This window comes from Perognathus longimembris, chromosome 5 (genome assembly GCF_023159225.1).
Source record: "Perognathus longimembris pacificus isolate PPM17 chromosome 5, ASM2315922v1, whole genome shotgun sequence".
Classification (NCBI taxonomy): Eukaryota; Metazoa; Chordata; class Mammalia; order Rodentia; family Heteromyidae; genus Perognathus; species Perognathus longimembris.
The window spans coordinates 47,757,333-47,776,900 of record NC_063165.1 but is presented as its reverse complement, the minus strand read 5'-3'; positions in this window follow the sequence as shown (position 1 = coordinate 47,776,900).

Here is a 19,568-nt window from a genome sequence, read left to right as displayed (position 1 = left end):
AGAACTCAAAAAGTTAAATTCCTCCAAAACAATCAAAGAACCAACAGCCCTCTCAACAAATGGGCTAAAGACCTAAAAAGAATCTTCTCTGAAGAGGAAATGAGAATGGCCAAGAGTCACATGAAAAAGTGCTCTACATCACTGGCCATAAAAGAAATACAAATCAAAACAACATTGAGATTCCACCTCACCCCACTAAGACTTTCTATTATCAGGAAATCTAATAATAACAAATGCTGGAGAGGATGTGGCCAAAAGGGAACTCTTCTACATTGTTGATGGGAATGCAAACTTGTTCAACCCCTCTGGAAAGCAGTGTGGAGGTTCCTAAGAAGGTTAAACAAAGAGCTCCCATACTACCCAGCAGCCCCACTTTGGGGCATCTACCCAAAAGACTACAAGCAAGACCACACTAAAACCACCAGCACAACTATGTTCATCCTAGCACAACTTGTCATCCCTGAAACATGGAACCAATCAAGATGCCCCTCAGTAGATGAGTGGATCAGGAAAATGTGGTACATGTACACAGGGGTCACTTTTCTTAGGTCTAGATCCATCTTCAGGTTAAGCAAGACATAGACAATAAGCCAAGTTACAGATACTCTTGTTTGCTCAAAATCTACTTACCTCTTTGGAACAGTGTTGTGATTCTTCCATCACACATTTTGCTTGACTTCTCCCTTCTTTTAAGATCAACTGTTTCCTGGTGCCTCTCCTCCCTTCACCGCTTTTCCTGAAAACAGTTATCAGCTTATGATCATTTACAACTGAGCCTTAAACAATTTGGGCTCAAATTGTTCTTCCTTGTTCTGTTGGAATATAACAAAACACTTTCTCATTGTTCTGATGCTCTTATTATTGTTCTTCTCTAAATTTATATATGTCTGTGTATGTGTGCATGTAAACATATATACTTGTGCATATATATGTAAGTAAATATATATGTGCATATATGTGTGTACATGTATATACACACACCAAGTACAGAGAATATATGTGTATGGACATATACACATACACATAAAGTACAGAGAATATATGTATACACACATACATACAGATGCATAAAGTACAGAGAATATATATGTACACACATATACACACACAGTGTAGGGAATAGAACCTAGGGTTTCACATGTGCCAGGCAAGGACCATATCAGTGATTCACCCCACCAGCCTTTCTTATCTAAATTCTAAAGACGTCTGATTTCACCTACTTCCTTTTTGTTTTCCCTTCCCTTTCTTAAAACAATTTTCTAGCCAGGAGTGGGTGTCTCATGCCTGTTATCCTAGCTACTCAAGAGGTTAATACCTGAGGATGCAATTCAAAGGCAGCCTGGGAAGGAAGTCCATGAGATCTTATCTTCAATTAATTATCAAAAAAAAAAGCTAGGAGTGAAGCTGTAGCTCAAGTGATAGAGCACTAACACTGAGCACAAAAAGCTCAAGGATAGCAGCTAGTCTCTGAGTTCAAAGCTCTAGGACTTTCACCAAAACAACAACAATAACAACATTTTTTTTCCTGAACTCTGCAAAATGATTTTCTTTCTTCTTTCTTTCCAAGATAATGTCTGTGAAGCTGTTATTGAGCACACAGGCCTTGGTACATTATGTGTATAATAAATTCCAATCATGATAATAATGTTGATGGTGGTAGCTATTGTAACAATGATATTGTGTCACTTACTTAGGTTTGGGAAGATGTGATAGTTGTTTTCAATGCTGAAGATGAAGAATGACCTTATATCTTAACATATATTTTCTGTTGCAAATAAATAATTCCTAGTAATTTGTGGTTAGCATATTTTCAGAGAGAAGGAAAATACCCAAAATACTCACTTAGGTCTTGCTACAGTGTGTGTGTGTGTGTGTGTGTGTGTGTGTGTGTGTGTGTGTGTGTGTGTATTATACTTTTTCAGGTAAGACTCTTTAAACTCTTAGGACATTCACACATGTTAATGTCTATGGCTGGTTTGGACACAGAATCTAATGTATATCTTACAGAAGCAAGAAGAATGAAGGAAAGGGTGAGAAGGTTGAAAGGGATGACATTGATCAAGATGTATTGTATACATAAACTTCTTTGCCAAATGGTAACTCCTTTTGTACAACTACTTAAAGATAATTTTTAGAGATTTATTTTTTAACATAAAAGGATACATCCCTTCATTTTCTTTGCTTTATAATGTGATAACTTCTGAGTATAATCCTAAGATTGAGTCTGAGAATTCAAGATATATATTGAAAACTAGAGGAAATATTAGTAAACCAGAAAGAAAGAAAGAGATAGAGAGGAGGGAGGGAGGAAGGAGGGAAGGAAGAGAGAGAGAAAGAAGGAAAGAGAGTAAAAGATAAAAGGAAGAAAGAAGAGAGGAAGGAAGGAAGGAAGGGAGGGAGGGAGGGAGGGAGGGAAGGAGGGAAAGGAAAAAAGAAAGAAGGAAGGAAGGAAGGAGTAAATGTACTAGAACTGGTTGTTCAGGCTGGCCTTTTTTTTTTTTTTTTTAATGAAGTGAACTTGATGCTTCCCCCTCATGTGGACACAGCCCGGCTGTTCCTGCAGAGGTTAGGAGGCCTAAAGCCTTCAGGCAAATACTTAATGTGTGCAGTTAAAAAGTGGCAGGTAGACTGGTGGAAACAGCACATAACTAGTTTGTGTTACCAGTCAGCACAGTAACAATATCCTGGCATGTGTATGTGCTATGACTTGCAAAATATGAATTTAGGAAAGTTTTAATTATCTTGCAGCCAATGATCCAGAAGCTGTCATCCCTTGCATCCTGCTCTGTACTCCACAGTTGTTAGTCTTCTGTGCCTGACGTTAGCCCCTGCCTTAGCCCTATGCTGGGTCTATGCCAAAAGCTCTTTTCATTTTGGAGTCTAATAAAATACTATGCTTTAGAGCTAAGGAAATGGAAAAACCTCTCATGCTCCTGGATTGGGAGAATTAACATTGTGAAAATGGCAATACTCCCAAAGGCTATCTACAAATTCAATGCAATACCATCAATATCCTAACACCATTCTTTAATGAAATAGAGGAAGCAATCAAAAAATTCATATGGAACAATAAAAGACCTCCAATAGCAAAAACAATCCTTAGCAGGAAGAAAAGTGCTGGAGGAATATCAATATAAAACTTCAAACTCTATTACAAAGCTAGAGTGATTAAAAAAAAAAACCAACAAAACAAAACAGCTTGGTATTGGCACAAGAACGGGTCTGAGGACCAACTGAAGATCCAGAAATGAATCCACAGATCTGTGGCCACTTAACCTTTGATAAGGGAGTTTTAAAAAATCTGATGGAAAAAAGACATCCTCTTCAAATTATGCTGGCAAACTTGGTTAAACACTTGTAACAAACTAAAGCTAGATCCTTATATATCACCCTGTATCAGAATCAATTTCAAGTGGATCAAAGACCTCAAAGTAAAAGCAAATACCCTGAAAACATTGAAGGAAGGAATAGGAAAAACACCTGGGCTCTTTGGCACAGGTAGAAACTTTCTTAATAAAGGCCCAGAAACACAACAAATCAAAGAAAATTTGGACAAATGGGATTGCATCAAACTGCAGAGCTTCTGCACAGCAAAGGACAGAGCTGGCAAGATAAACAGAAAGCAAAGCAACTAGTTACGGGTTAACTAAGGGGGACAATTCGGGGTTGTTAGAAGTTAACTAGGAGGAACAATCAGGGGTAAAGGGTAGGGATTTCCATGAGCCTAACAATCCATGACATAGCTGCAGTTCTCAAAATGACCTATGCCCTGTCTGCAGTTCTTAGAATAGAGTGAAATATCCCCAGTACCTACTAAGGCCATTAAGATGGTGCTGGGGACAAGATGGATTAAGTGCAAAAATCTCTTGTGGTCTCCATGTCTCCTTAAACAGCTCCTCCAAAGTTCCCATTCCCTTCTGCTTTGATTAGAGAGGCTCCCTGGACTTTCTTCTAGTAGGAGAAGTGTAGGGTCCAGGGTCCATCTGGAAATGTCAGGAAGGTTCTGTTAGAACCAACTGTAGAACTTGCTGGAGCTAATCAGTGAGATTCCTAATTGGTTTCCAATCTACAATGCACCCAGTCCAATCCAGCCCCTGTATAGGCTGTGCTCAAGGCACTGCTATTCTAAAATCTTCACTGGAAGTCCTCAGCACCTTGAGAGACTCCTGTTTTTCTCTCAGGATGGAGTTAAGTATGGATACTGGACCTAAGCAATGCCATCTTGTCCCCAGCACCATCTTAATGGCCTTAGTAGGTACTGGGGATATTTCACTCTATTCTAAGAACTGCAGACAGGGCATAGGTCATTTTGAGAACTGCAGCTATGTCATGGATTGTTAGGCTCATGGAAATCCCTACCCTTTACCCCTGATTGTTCCTCCTAGTTAACTTCTAACAACCCCGAATTGTCCCCCTTAGTTAACCCGTAACTAGTTGCTTTGCTTTTGTAAACACGCCTTACTACTCTTCATGCCATGCCTACATTTGACTTGGTTTGGTTTTTGCCTCTATAAAGCTTTATGTTAGCAACATTCAGGGCTGCAAGTGTTTTGGAGACATGAGTCAGCTTTCAGTCCCTGAATTTCTAATGAAGAATCACAATCCAACCTCTCGAAATGTGGCTTCTCTCTATCTCACTGATTGAACTCCCACATAACAGGAGCTTCCTGGCACCTTGACAAAAAAGTTGATTTTGTTGGCTATCTGGAAATTTTTTTGACAAAGGGAAGATACAGGAGATCCTAGGAAAAGAGTTTGGGCCTCAATAAGAAAGAAACTTCCCATATGAATAAGATGGGTACATGAATCATCTTGATCATCATCATGCTGAGAGAGGAACTTTACATGAGGCAGATGTAGGAGGAATTGTGAGAGCATTTCTGGCTTTCAGCAGGGTGTCAGGAGACTTCTGGGCTAATAAATAAGGTAGGAAAGAATCCACACCTACACGAATTACTCTGCCCTGGCTTTCTGTTCCTATTCTCCCACTACCAATGTTCATTTACCCCACCCTGCTGTAGCAGCCACTAGCGGCCTAACAGTTTGTCAGCTAGATCTCTCCCCTCTTTTCCCCTTCCCTCCTTTGCTTTCCTTTTTCAGACTGTATACTCCTCACACTTTTTAGATTGTTTTTTTTTATTTCATCAGGTAAGCATGTATTATTATTTGTGTTTCACAAATAATGAAATCAAAGAGTCAGAGAGATTAAGTAATTTGCCCAAGGTCACATATATCATCATCAGGTTTATCTGAGAGAAGATCATGCCCTTGCTGTATTGCAATCTGTTGATGCCCATTTTCAGTTCTTACAGCTAACAGGAGGAGTAGACTGTCATAGTGGGGAATAAAGTGTCTGGAACTAAATATTGGGGACCCCAGTTCCCATCGTGGCTGAATCTGGCAAATTGCCTGACTTGTTCTCTTCTTGGCCTTCGCCTGCCACCTAAAACAGGTGGACTCTTCTTTATGCTATCTACATTTCCTCCATTTCTGATAGGCTCTTAGACTAACTTAGTGATGTCTTATTCTATACTCTGTATATTTAAGAAACCCATGAGTTTGCTGTGTTTGATCTCAGCAATGCACATACAATCAGATCATGGGAATAGAAACCACCACCACACACAACAAGTGGTCTTAGGCTGGCAGTCCCACCAGGGTGGAGAACTACTTTCCACAAAATGTTCATGCATATTTTTTAAAGGCATGTTTTAGCAATACAAGTGTAACGATTACCGAGCATGTAATTTTTGCTTTAAAAATACACATTGTTTTTGTGTGTGTTAGAGTAGGGATCACAGGGCAGGGTAGCTAAATGAAGAAGGAGAAGGTATTTTATTTGCTCTGGAAGCATTCACATACACTAATGATGGTTTAGTACACACTAATTTTGGTTCCTCAAAACTTCAGATTCTGATTTAGACTCTGGAAATACTGAGATGTTTGTCCCATTCTTTCTATTCAATAATGAAAGTTATTTATTACTGAAATTTAAAGCATAGATTAAGAGAAAATAATTTGAGACACAGGAAATCTCATATACTCCTTCAGAGTATGAGAGACCTATGGTCTCTGATCTCTTATGACCCATGCCTTTTTATTTGTGATGTTCACTAATGCACTAGTTGTAGAAAAATATTTTCTTAAAATGTGTAATGAATATAGAGCGATAACTGCCTACATATGAAGAAAGTTGGTTACATGCTGACAAACTTAAAGTAGAGCAATGCTCAGAAATTGTGATGTAAAGAGTATCTTTTTCTTTTTCTTTCACCAAACTTTACATATCCTTGGGCATGCTCATCACTGAATACTTGCTTTCCATTCGCTGTCTCTCATGACTCTACTTCCTAAACCCTGTCACATTCAACCTCTTCTCTTGGGAGGACCAAGGACTATTTGACTCCTTCTAAGTTCTGAAAGTATCTGATGTCATAAAATAAGAAGTATGTGTGTGTGTGTGTGTGTGTGTGTGTGTGTGTGTGTGTGTTTTCCTGGGATTTAAACTCAGGTCCTGGGTGCTATTCCTGAGCTTTTTAGCTCAAGGCTAGTGCTCTGCTACTTTTGAACCACAGCTTTACTTTCAGCTTTTTTGGTGCTTAATTGGAGATAAGAGTCTTGAGGACTTTCCTGCCCAGGCTGGCTTTGAAAAATGCAATCCTCAGATCTCAGCCTCCTGAGTAGCTAGGCATCCAGCTAAGTAAGAGGCTTAGTTTTAGCTGCTAAGGATGTTTTCTGGAACAGATGAGTATTTATGCAGCATAATTTTATTTACCATGTGAGGGCTACATATTCCTGTTAGCCAGGAAGAGCTTGATCTAGCATGAATACTCTTAGACATTGGGCTTTAGGGACTAAAATATGTGGCAGAATGACTTTCCTGATGGTCAGAGACAAGTTCTAGGAAGAAGTGATCCTAAGTCATACTTAGAGTGAGAGTACCCAGAAGGTACACACAGGTCTAAGTGGTACAGCAAGCACAGGTACCAAGGACAGACTGTTACTTGGGTGCCCAGAAGAAAGGAAGTTGGAATGTACAGCATGAGGTGGCCCAGATCAAGAGGGTTAGGATTCATTCTGTACACAACATAAAAATATTTTCCTATGGAATGTAAATGGTAGTGTGGTATGTGGCTGCTATATGTAGTTGCATTTAAGCTATGCTTTAAAAACAAGCAAGATCAAAATAAACAGAAAGGAGAAGAAATAGTTCAGAGATACAGTATAGCATAAGTGGAAATAGCTAGGTAATATATGCTCCATTTGGGGGATGAGTATAGTTAAATCTGGTAGTGTCATGATTTTCTTATGGAATGAAAAGAGAAAATAAGGTTAGTAAGGCATTAAGTTTGGAGTCATACTGTTGATGCCTTTGGGTTTTAGACTGAAGGCAGGCAATAGTAAGGTCCTTGAAGATTCAAGTAATGGATTTCCTAGTAAGATGGCAGGTTAAATATCGAAAGTTTCATTATCATCTGAAATTCCACTAAAACAAAAGAAAAATCGTTTCAATTTCAATGGTGAGATACCAATAGATCGGTATCCAAAAAGCACATGTATAACGGACTTATGCCAGGAAAGTCAAATCTTATCTATCAGTGGAAATACTTAGAAGCCTCCCAGCTTATACTGCAAGATCCACAAATACTTCAGGAGCTTGTGAGACTGGTAACTGGAGTAAAGGTTGAGAGAACAAACATTAGGTTAAAAAAAAAAAGAAGAAGAAGAAGAAGGATTAGGTAAAAAAAAAATGTTTGAACAGCCATTAGGGCAAAAGTCCCATTTCACTCTACCACTGAGAATTTTCTTCTCTCACCAGTGCAAATCTAGAGTCCTGTTCTCTGGAGAGGATAAAACAGAGAGTTTGAAAGTGGAGGGTTACATATTTGATGATGGTGAAAACAAGTGAATGAAGTATACCATGCCACTACCCACCCCCATGCTCTTCTGTTTTTACATGGCTTCCAAAATCCTGAAAGGCAGGCTAATAACTTTCAATCAAGACAGTGAAAACCTCAAGAGGAAAGAGCTAAAGATGATGGTTCCCAACAAAGCTCTACCCCCAGAGACCTGCAGAGCAAAGCTGAAAACTCACAAGTATGCCCATAAACTCAAATTCCCTGCAGAAGTTTTAAATTCTTCTCTTAATAGTAAACAGATAACCAAGGTTATATCAGATACCTAAGGAATCCCCTTCACCATATATATATATATATATATATATATATATATATATATATATATATATATATGGAAGAAAATGCACAGATCATCCTAGCAACTCAGAAAGCTGAGATTTGAGTGGGGCGAGATTCAAAGCCATCCTAAATGGAAAAGTTCATGATGCTCTGAACTTCAATTAACCAGCTCAAAGCCAGAAGTAGAAGAGTGGAGCAAGTGGTAGATTACCAACTTTAAGCAAGGGCTTCGAGTTCAAGCCCCAGTCAGTATAATAAATAAATGAACAAATAAATAAATGTAAAATCCTATTATTAATATCTTAGAATAGTTTCAAATTAAAAACACACTCCTTACAAAAGGGAAGCATTTGGATAATAACAAAGAACCCTAGAAATAAAACAGGACAGAATAAGCAAACAGTTTATAAGAGAAACTTGGAAGATAAAGTTGAGGAAATCTTTAAGAAATGGAACAAAAAGAAAATTGAAGCAATTCAGGAAAATTTCAGAGAAGAAAGCACATGAGTTTTCAGACAGAAAGGCCATTTACATGTTAATTAACAGTGGATGTAGACATTTTAGAAACATCTTTCAGAGCATTGGAGAGAAGATCATAAAAAAAATCACCAGAATATTTGTGGATTTATCAACAACAACACTTGAAGTTTTAGACAATGAAAATGATTTCTAACCTAAAATTCTATACCAAGCCCAAAGTAGGAAATTAGGGTAAACATAATTTCAGATACATAACATCCCATCAATTTTTCTTTTGACCTGGACTAAGAAAGCTATCAGAGGACTGGGCAGGATCTCCTTCTGGAGTGAAAAAGTACATAAGACATAATAAAGTACATAAAAACATAATAAAAGCCATGTAACATACTTTTAAGATCTCCAATGATGCTATCACATGGGTAAGACTAGAAAAAGATCAAATGTATATTTTTAATATGAAGAGTTGTCCCAAAGACTGATGTCTTAATCATCCTAGTAAGTAGCTTCTGACTTCCTTTGAGTGTGGTACAGCATAGAACAAAATCTTCCTGAATAAGGGGGACACAACAACACCAAAAGCAATATCACACATGTACACATACACATATACACATCCACAAACACAAGCATAATGCATCTATGGAAAGATACATAATATCAGCGTAGTGTGGCTAGGGAAAATAAATGAGAGGGAAACTTTCTACTATTTACCTCCTTGTTTCTTTTGGGTGTTTTGTGTAGAATGCAAGGTAGGAGGCAGGAGACTGGCATCAGTTAGGTAATGATGACTCTGTTCTTGGAATGAGTAAATTGGAGCCTGGCTGGACCCAAAGTGTCTAGGATCAGAGCTGGCGGAATAGGAACGTAGTCTGGTGATGACCAGGAAGGTGGGGGTTGGAGTGGGTGCCCAGGGAAAGATCAGAGGGCAATTGTCAGAGATGACTCCTTGCTTTCAAGCCTGAGTTAACAAATCTGAAAACACAGAGTGGGAGAAATTGGCTTCAGTCTGGCAGAGGAAGGAAGGTGGGTTGTAAAAGAATGACAACAGGGTGGGCAGAGGGGGGGAGTTGTTGGAGGCAGCAAGTAAGTGTCATTTTCCTTCCAACCAAAGTCTTGTTTTTACTGGTCTTATCATGTGCTTATTATCCATTGCTTTGACCTTACCAAGTAATGGAATAGCTTGCAGACAATTCACTGACAATAACTCTGGACTCACCAATTGGAGGCTGAGGTAATGTAGTGCAGGATGAAACTAAGATCTTGTCTCTCCTATACCTAGAAAGGATGGGAAATGAAGTGGGGTGTGTGTAGGGAGGGTGGGTGCTTCACAAAACTGCTTACAATCCTACTACTTAAAACAACATTGGGGGGGCTGGGGATATGGCCTAGTGGCAAGAGTGCTTGCCTCGTATACATGAGGCCCTGGGTTCAATTCCCCAGCACCACATATACAGAAAATGGCCAGAAGTGGCGCTGTGGCTCAAGTGGCAGAGCGCTAGCCTTGAGCAAGAAGAAGCCAGGGACAGTGCTCGGGCTCTGAGTCCAAGCCCCAGAACTGGCCAAAAAAAAAAAAACATTGGGTAAAAATACATTGACACCTCTGTGCTTAGGCTTCTACTGATTAAATTACCTACCCCTCAAGGCCACTGTGTGAACTGAAGAAGGTAATGAGTTCAAAAGTTTAGAAGAGCCCCTGGCAACTGGTAAAGATGAGGTAATTGCATTTAGTAGTATTATACCAGATGATTGTTTGTTATGATGCCTTTTTAAGTTTTCTTTCCCCTAGACTTAGAAAACAGGAGGCTTAGAAAATTTAATGCACAAAACAGGGTTATTTTTACCACAAGGTATGTTAGTATTTTATTTGATCTTTAGTCAAATATTTCAAGGCCTTGTCTTCAGTACCTGGGATCTATTGATGATGAAGCTGGACTCAGTCCTGTCCTCACAGTCTAGTTTTGCTCTGCTTTTGTGTGTGTGTGTGTGTGTGTGTGTGTGTGTGTGTGTGTGTGTGTGTGTGTGTGTTTCCCTTCAGGATCTTTCTGGCTCTTCTCATAATGCTGTATGTATATATGCATGTGTGAATTCATTTTAACAAGGAATTTTCAGAAAATATTTCACATTAAGTTTTTGTTTAATGTATCTACAAGAAAATAATTTCAAAGTCACACAGTATGTAAGGCTATAAACAAAAATACAGGCTTCATTATTCTGAGTTCCCTAGTTGTCCCCTAGTTGTTCCTATTGACCTTTTTATGTCTCCCTACTAAGATAAACATATAGGCACATAGTCCCCACATTTTGAATCTTCTTTTGCTTTTTATTTATCTTTTAAGTTATATTTTATTATTATTGTTGTTGTTATTATTATTATTTTGCCAGTCCTGGGCCTTGGACTCAGGGCCTGAGCACTGTCCCTGGCTTCTTTTTGCTCAAGGCTAGCATTCTGCCACTTGGGCCACAGCGCCACTTCTGGCTGTTTTCTGTGTATATGGTGCTGGAGAATTGAACCCAGGGTTGCCACTAGGCCATATCCCCAGCCCCTATTTTATTATCTTTTTTATTATACTTAATAATATTATACTTAAGTAGCTGGACAAAGGGTTACCATTCAACAAGTCAGTTTATAAGTACAATGGATCTTGATTGGTATCACCCTTTTCTTCATTCTCTCCCATTTCTCCCAACCACAGCCTTCCTTCAATGTTCCTAGCTTTATAGGGTATGCATTGAATATTATTCTCCTCCCCTCCGTTCCTTTTTTCATTTATCTACCCTACTCCCTTCCTCTTTTTCCTCCTCTACTTCTCAAATATCAGCTTCCTGGTATTCATTTTGTTGGACTTTAAATTAGTTTTTCTAAGGAATTACAGTATTTGAATTCTCCCCTGAATACACAATTTTTTCAGTTAATATATTTATGTACACCTGCAAACAATCCTGTATGTATTTATTTAGATATTTATAAATTAGATCTACTTCCACATAAGAGAGAACAAACATGTATTCTTTGTCTTTATGGGCATTACTTACTTCATTTAACATATTTTTAGGTCCATCCATTTTTTTTTTTTGCAAACAATGTAATATCACTCTCCCTAACAGATGAATGAAATTCTATGGCATATATAAACCACATTTTCTTGATCCATTAGTTCATTAGCTGTGTTCATAGCTTGGGCAAGGTAAATAGAGCAGCAATAAACAAGGTTGTACAAATGGCTTTACTGTACCCAATGTGTAAATTTTTTTTGATAAATGCCCAGAGTGATATTGCTGGATCACAAGATTCTTCTATGTTTCATTTTTTAAAGGAATCTCCAAACTATAAACCTCCATTTCTTGGAGAATGGAGAAGAGATTTTGAGAGTCAGAAAGTCATGGACATGTCAAGGGCCAGGTATATCAGACTATCAGAATTGGGTAGGACTGTTGAAATAGAAGCAGAAAATATAAACTTAAATAAGTATAATAAAGCTTTATTGAGAACTCTTTTGTACAAAAACATGGTAGAACTTCAGATGTAACTCAACGATAAAGCACTTGCCTAGCATACATAAAACCTGGATTCAATCCCTAGCACCACAAGAGAACAAAGCGTGTTAGTACCAGCCAGATGTTAATAGTCTAATGCAGGCAGGGGCAGACTGCACAGATGGTAATATTATTTTTTTAAAATAAGCCTTATCATCACAGAAATTTACAACCTTCTAGGGAGCTTTATGTAAAATATACCATATATATATATATTTTTTTATTACTCAGGCCTCCCAAAGTTCTCTTTAGGTTTGAACTGAGGCTGATATATCCCTTAATGATGCTGCCAGGTTTCCTAACTCATCTCTACCAAGTTTTTTCTCTCTTGTACCAGATTCCCTGTAATTACTTTGAACATCAACATGCCTCAGTTTGTGAAAAACACCCGGGGCCATACCATATCTCCTAAAACATCTGCAGCCCTCGGATGATGTACATCTTGCTCTTCCTAATTCCCCTCTTCCTTCTACTTTGAACTGAATAAATCCTAAGCCTTTGCCTCCAGTGGCCAAGATGATGCCATCTCATCTCACCCACTCTGGTTTTAGCCAGATGAACTGTCACAGTAACTTGGGTACTGCCCAAATACCTCACCAACCAGCAGAAACGTGTTGTCTAAGTCCATTTGAGTAGACTATCTGGCTTCTCTTGAGATTTATTAAAGGACTGTGCAAACAAATCAGTCCATACATACCTCTGTTGCCCAAGCCCTTTTATTTCTTTTTCTCTTTTGAATATGGTGATCTCTGCTTTGGTTCTTGAACAGCTATCTCAGACCATCTCTTGCGTTACTTTTTGTCTCCAGGAGAGAACTAGGGTTCAGGAAAAATAATACTTTTTGCCTTCTTCAGTGGTCTCTACCAGGCTCTCTCTCTCTCTTACCAGTCTCCCCTTGTCTCTTGGAATAGAGTTTCCCCTGCTCTCTGTTTTCCTGCATTCTAGTGAAATCACGATATTTTGACCCTGACAGAGAGAAAAATGTTCCTTACGAGATTTGCCTTTCCTTTAGAACATGGTATTTACACCCATTAGAGTATATGTTTCTTTATAGTTAAAAATAAGCATGTGAACACTATAAGGTCATAAAATATATCACTCCCACGATGCAAGAGGTAGTTGTTCAGTCTTACGTATATAAAATAAAGTGAGTCAGTACCTTCAAATTCAGGGATAAGAAAAGCAAATATTCCCAGAACTAAGAGTCCCATTGAAAAATACATTTTGTCAAATAAAGAAAAAATATGATTGGAAGGGATTGGTTCTAAATGTTATTCTTGGGCAAGTAACCCTTCCAATGGGCTTGGCCCACTCTGAATTAAAAGAAGCACTTGGAGAATTAACATCTGCTCTTGACATTGGGAACAGAGCCGGCATAATGGGGTGAGGAGCTACTTCACCTAGACGAAATCCCAGAGCCCCACTGTTACTAATGGTTATATTCTCATGCCTTCTGGAAGAAAAATTTTTTTAGCAAACATGTTATCCAAAAACTTGCAAATGAAAACTTATAAAAATGGACATTGATATAAAGTTTGTTATTAAACTACAAATGCGTAGCACTTTGGTCATCTGAAGGTGTCTCTGCGCTATGAATAACACATGGGATTTCTTCATCCTTGATTTCCTGCATATGGTTTTTTTCTCTGAAAAAAAAAGTAAGAAAAAGGTTGAGTGAAAGTTCATGGTAGAGCTGCTTTCTTTTTCTCGATTATTTTCTTCTTATTATTGTCTTTAAGTAGCTGTACCAAAGGTTGTCATTTAACAAAGCAGTTTATGAACATAATATATCTTGATCAGTGTCTCTCCTCTCAACATTCTCATCCATCCCTCCCCTACCTACCTCTTTCATCATTCTTAATTTTTTTTTTTTTTTTGGCCAGTCCTAGGCCGTGAACTCAAGGCCTGAGCACTGTCCCTGGCTCTGTTTGCTCAAGGCTAGCACTCTGCCACTTGAGCCACAGCCCCACTTTTGGCCATTTTCTGTATATATGGTGCTGAGGAATCGAACCCAGAGCCTCATGTATATGAGGCAAGCACTCTTGCCACTAGGCCATATCCCCAGCCCCATTCTTCTTAATTTTATAGGATAAATATTGGGGGTTTTTTTTCTTGCTACATTCAGCCCTTCTTCTCCTCTTCATTGTCTATTTCTTCTCCTTGACTCTATTCCACTCCTTTCAAGTACCTGATTCCTGGTGTTTTATTTTGCTGACCTTTAATTTTTGTCTTTCTAAGGTATTACAGTATTTGAGATCTCTCTTGAATCTACCATATTTCACTATATACATTTGTATACACATGATTACTATCCAATGTATTTACTTACAAGTTTAAAAGCTAAATCTAGCTTTTATATATAAGGGTAAACATGTATCTTTTGTCTTTCTGGGCCTGACTTATTTCACTTAACATAATTTTCCCAGGTCTTTCCATTTCTTTACAAATGGTACAATATCATTTTTTTCTAATAGGTGAGTAAAATTCCACTGTGTATATATAACACATTTTCTTTCTTTTTTTGGCCAGTCCTGGGCCTGAGCACTGTCCCTGGCTTCTTCCCGCTCAAGGCTAGCACTCTGCCACTTGAGCCACAGCGCCGCTTCTGGCCGTTTTCTGTATATGTGGTGCTGGGGAATCGAACCTAGGGCCTCGTGTATCCGAGGCAGGCACTCTTGCCACTAGGCTATATCCCCAGCCACATAACACATTTTCTTGACCCATTCATTCCTTGAGGGGCATCTGGGGGGATTCTATGCCTTGACTATGATAAACATGGTTGTGCTGGTGGCTTTACTGTAGCCTGGTTTGTAATCTTTTGGGTAAATGCCCAGGAGTGGAATTGCTGGATCATAGAGTCTTTCTGTGTTTAATTTTTTTTTAAGGAGAAGCTAGAAATAATGGAACATTCCTCAAAATAGTAATGGTTGTATATGACAAACCTACAGCCAACATTATACTTAATGGTGAAAAACTAAAACTATTCCTTCTAAAATCAAGTATGAAACAAAGATGTTCTCTCTCTCCGTGCCTCTTCAATATTGTACTGGAAGTCCTCGCTAGAGTAATATGGCAAGAAAAAAAAATTAAAGGGCATCCATATGGAAAAGGAAGAAGCAAAACTATCTCTCTTTGGAAATGACATGATCCTGTACTTAAAGGACCCTACTGACTCCTCCAAGCTACTAGAGCTGATTCAAACCTTTGGTAGAGTAGCAGAGTATAAAATCAACTGATAGCCTGGCTCATGCCTGTAATCCTAGCTCCTCAGGAAGCTAAGATCGGAGGATCATGGTTCAAAGCCAGCCCAGGCAGAAAACGCCAGGAGACTCTTATCTCCAATAAACTACTCAAACAAAGTCAGAAGTGGAGCTGTGGCTCAAGTGGTAGAGCACTTGCCCTGAGCAAGAGCTCAGGGAGTGCCCAGGCCCAGAGTTCAAACCCCAGGACCAGCAAAAAAAAAAACAAAAACAAAAACAAAATTAATCAATCCACAAAAGTCAGTAGCTTTTCTGTACAACAAGATTGAGAGTGAAATCAGGAAAACAACTCCATTTGCAATAACCTCAAAAAAAATTAAAACTTAGGAATTAACTTAGCCATAGATGTGAAGGACCTCTATAGTGAAAACTTAAAAAATGTAAAGAAGGAAACTGAAGAAGACTTAAAGAAATTGAATGATCTTCTATGCCACTGGATGAACTAACACTGTGAAAATGGCAATATTGCCCAAAGCAATCTACAAACTCAAAGCAATACCCACCAAAATCCCAACATCATTCTTCAATGGGACTGAGAAAGCAATACAAAAATTCATATGGAACAACAAAAGAATCTGAATAGCAAAAATAGTGCTTTTTCTCAGTTTTGATAATAAGGTGGATATAGGTGACTAATTTAACATCAGTGAAAAGAAGCTAATTATTAAAGAACGGTAGAGAAAGCAGAAGAAAACTGGTCCACACTGTTATCCAAGATTCCTTCACCCATCTTGATTTTTACCTGTGCCTGTCATTTCCCTCTGGGAATTCCTTGTCTCCTTCCTGCTGCCTTCCTTGTGTCAGCTCTTCCAAACCATTTCCAAACCAAGTCTGGCAGAGCTGGCAGGACCCCTACAAGCCTGGGTCTCAGGATCACTGGGACAGTCTTACTGCTGGTATTACAGTGGCTGCTGTAACCTTGCCTTCTCTAGCTAAATACTGATACTCTGGCATCTCTGTATCCTGAGGTCATCACTCTGTATCTGCAACCAGAGCTTTTGACTGAAGGTTGCTTTGATTCCCATGACCATGCAGTCAGAGCCAGGATATTCTTGAGCACCCCGAAGGGATGGTGGTCCAGACAATTTGACTGCATCATCCAGTGAAAGGATTGATCACTAGGAACTCTCACATATTCTTTCATGCACACATTCATCCCTTTCATCAACTATTTACTGAGATCTACTGTAGGTGAGGCACTGTACCAGGTACTGACAGCTTAATGGTGATCTTAACTGATATGGTCTCAACTCTCCCTGGAGTTTAAGATAATGTCACAAATACATAAGCATAATCTGCACTTGTGAAGAGAAAGTCAGGAGATCTACATGAGGCAGCACGGCAGAATAACCTTCTAAGCAGAAGGCACAGTAGATGCAAAGGCATTGAGGCTGAAGGGAAACACATTCATTCCACACATGTAGGCTGACCATTGTTTCAGGCACTATGCCAGGTGTTCAGGTTACCAGGGTGAACAGGTACAGGCTATGCTCACCTGTTACAACCTCATGGATCTATTTTTATTGACCATGACTTGAATTGCTATGTCCTCAGGGCATTGTGCACTAGATGCCTTGTCAGCTATTTATAGAAAGGTCAGATTTTCCAGATTCTAGCTTCAACTTCCTCTCCCTCCCTCCTTCCCTCCCACCCTTCCTCCCTTCTTCGTAGCTTATTTTTATTGATGTTTCAGTATACCTCAGGTCCAAGACTATACAAATTACAGACACTCTGGGATCAAACCTGCTTCAGCAATATTGCAGTCATGATTCTTACCTTTCCTCATTTTCTTCACTGTCTTCACCCTTTGGTTTGATGGTTTCTTAAAGAGACCAAAAAGAACCTTTAAAAATTGTATTCCTTATCAATATGAAAAGAAAAAGCATTTGAAGGGTCCTAGATTTCAAAGTGCTAGGATTCAGAGAGAAACTACTATGATCTTACATTTGCAAGAGATGGTTACTTCACTGATGCAATTTCAAGGAGACTAGAAAGAAATTTCTTCCATCCCCAAAGAAAAAGCCTTCCTTGCTCACTGAGTCTTAAGTCCTAATACTAGAAATAGCTTTAAAAAAAATCTTATAGCTTTATCCTTGATTAAATAAAAATAACACTGGAAAGGGGTAACATATTTAACTTTAACAATCATTTAGTGATCAGAAACACTTTTGATGCTTTTTCTGAAAGCATGATTTAAGAGCTAGAAGAAAAATCTTGAAGATGCTCATACCTAAGTGAATTGGCCACAAGTTGCTACCAAATACTTCACCTTGTTGCATGGACAATCTCCAACCACATGGTTCTCCCAAAGCCTAGGTTGCTAGCTGTGTGGATTTTTTGTTGATGCAATTCCTCTAAGTTGACTTGGCTGTTGTGTTAGTACTAGTGTCTCACTCAAGAGTTGCCTGTTAAGGATTGTTAACTTGTGTGTCCCTGGAGAAATTTATGAATTGTAGGAAAGTACTCCATCTTGGGTATTTTGTTATTAAAACATGAAAGGAACTGAGACAGTTGAGTTATTTCTTATTGGACTGAGCTTCCAGACACTTTACAAATCCAGCTATGTTCTAATACTATCAAAGTTCCTCTTAAAAATAATGGTGCTGGGCTGGGGATATGGCCTAATGGCAAGAGTGCTTGCCTCGTATACATGAAGCCCTGGGTTCAATTCCCCTGCACCGCACAGTGCCAGAAGTGGCACTGTGGCTCAAGTGGCAGAGTGCTAGCCTTGAGCAAAAAGAAGCCAGGGACAGTGCTCAGGCCCTGAGTCCAAGGCCCAGGACTGGAAAAATAAATAAATAAATAAATAAATAAATAAATAAATAAATAAATAAATAAATAAAAATAATAATAATAATAATAATAATGGTGCTAACAATGTTCATTGCAGCACAGTTTGTCATTGCCAAAATATGGAATCAACCCAGATGCCTCTCAGTAGAGGAATAGAACAGGAAAATGTGGTACATATACACAATGGAATTTTATGCCTCTATCAGAAAGAATGACATTGCCCCATTTGTAAGGAAATGAAAGGACTTGAAAAAATTATACTAAGTGAAGTGAACCAGACCCAAAGAAACATGGACTCTATGGTTTCCCTCATAGGGAATAATTAGTACAGGTTTAGGCAAGTCACAGCAGAGGATCACAAGAGCCCAATAGCAATGCCCTTATGAACACATAAGATGATGCTAAGTGAAATGAACTCCATGTTATGGAAACGAGTGTTATATCACTGTTGTAATTACTTTCAACATGCCATGTGAAATGGTAGCTTTTTTGTTTTTGTTTTTGATGACCCTCTTGTGTCCCCTGCCTGTGGTTATCCCTGTGCTATCACTGTATCTCATCTGAGTACCCTGGATACTGTATATACTGGTATTAGAACTAGGGAAGGGAAAGAGAATATCAAAATCGAGAGACAAAGGATAAAAAGACAAACGACTCCAAAAGCAATACTTACAAAACCATTTGGTGTAAACTAACTGAACAACTCATGGGAGGAGAAGGAAAGAGAGAGGCGGGAGGGGAGGAAATGAGGGAGGAGGTAACAAATTGTACAAGAAATGTACCCACTGCCTATTGGAAGAGTTCAGTTCCTTGTGATTGTAAAACTGAATTCTGAGAAATGAGTGAAATATTTTGTTGTCTGGAGACCAACACAGAATAATTAAATTATCCTTTCATATCCATGGAAAAATTAGCACCATTAGATTCTTAGCTGGCTGGATGTCAACTGAGGGCCATTTGCAGCCTCTAGAATGATCCATATGGCTTGAATTACAGCCTTTCTGAAAACCAGCAATGATGGATCCACCCTTGTCAAGCATCAGATTGATTGTTCCCTTTTCTTCCAGCTAAGTTCTCTAACCCAACTGAGTAAAGTCCTGTGGCTCAGGTGACTTAGTTTGTTCTTATCTGAATAATTCAGGCAAAAGTCAGTAAATCATAATTCATCTCAAAGGCAGTATCTTAATCATCTATCAAGTCTCTTTTTCTATGTAAGTTAATATACTGTAGATTCCAAGATACAGAAGCAGAGAAATTGAAGGAGGCAATAGTCTTCTTACCAATTAGCCAATGGAAAACATCC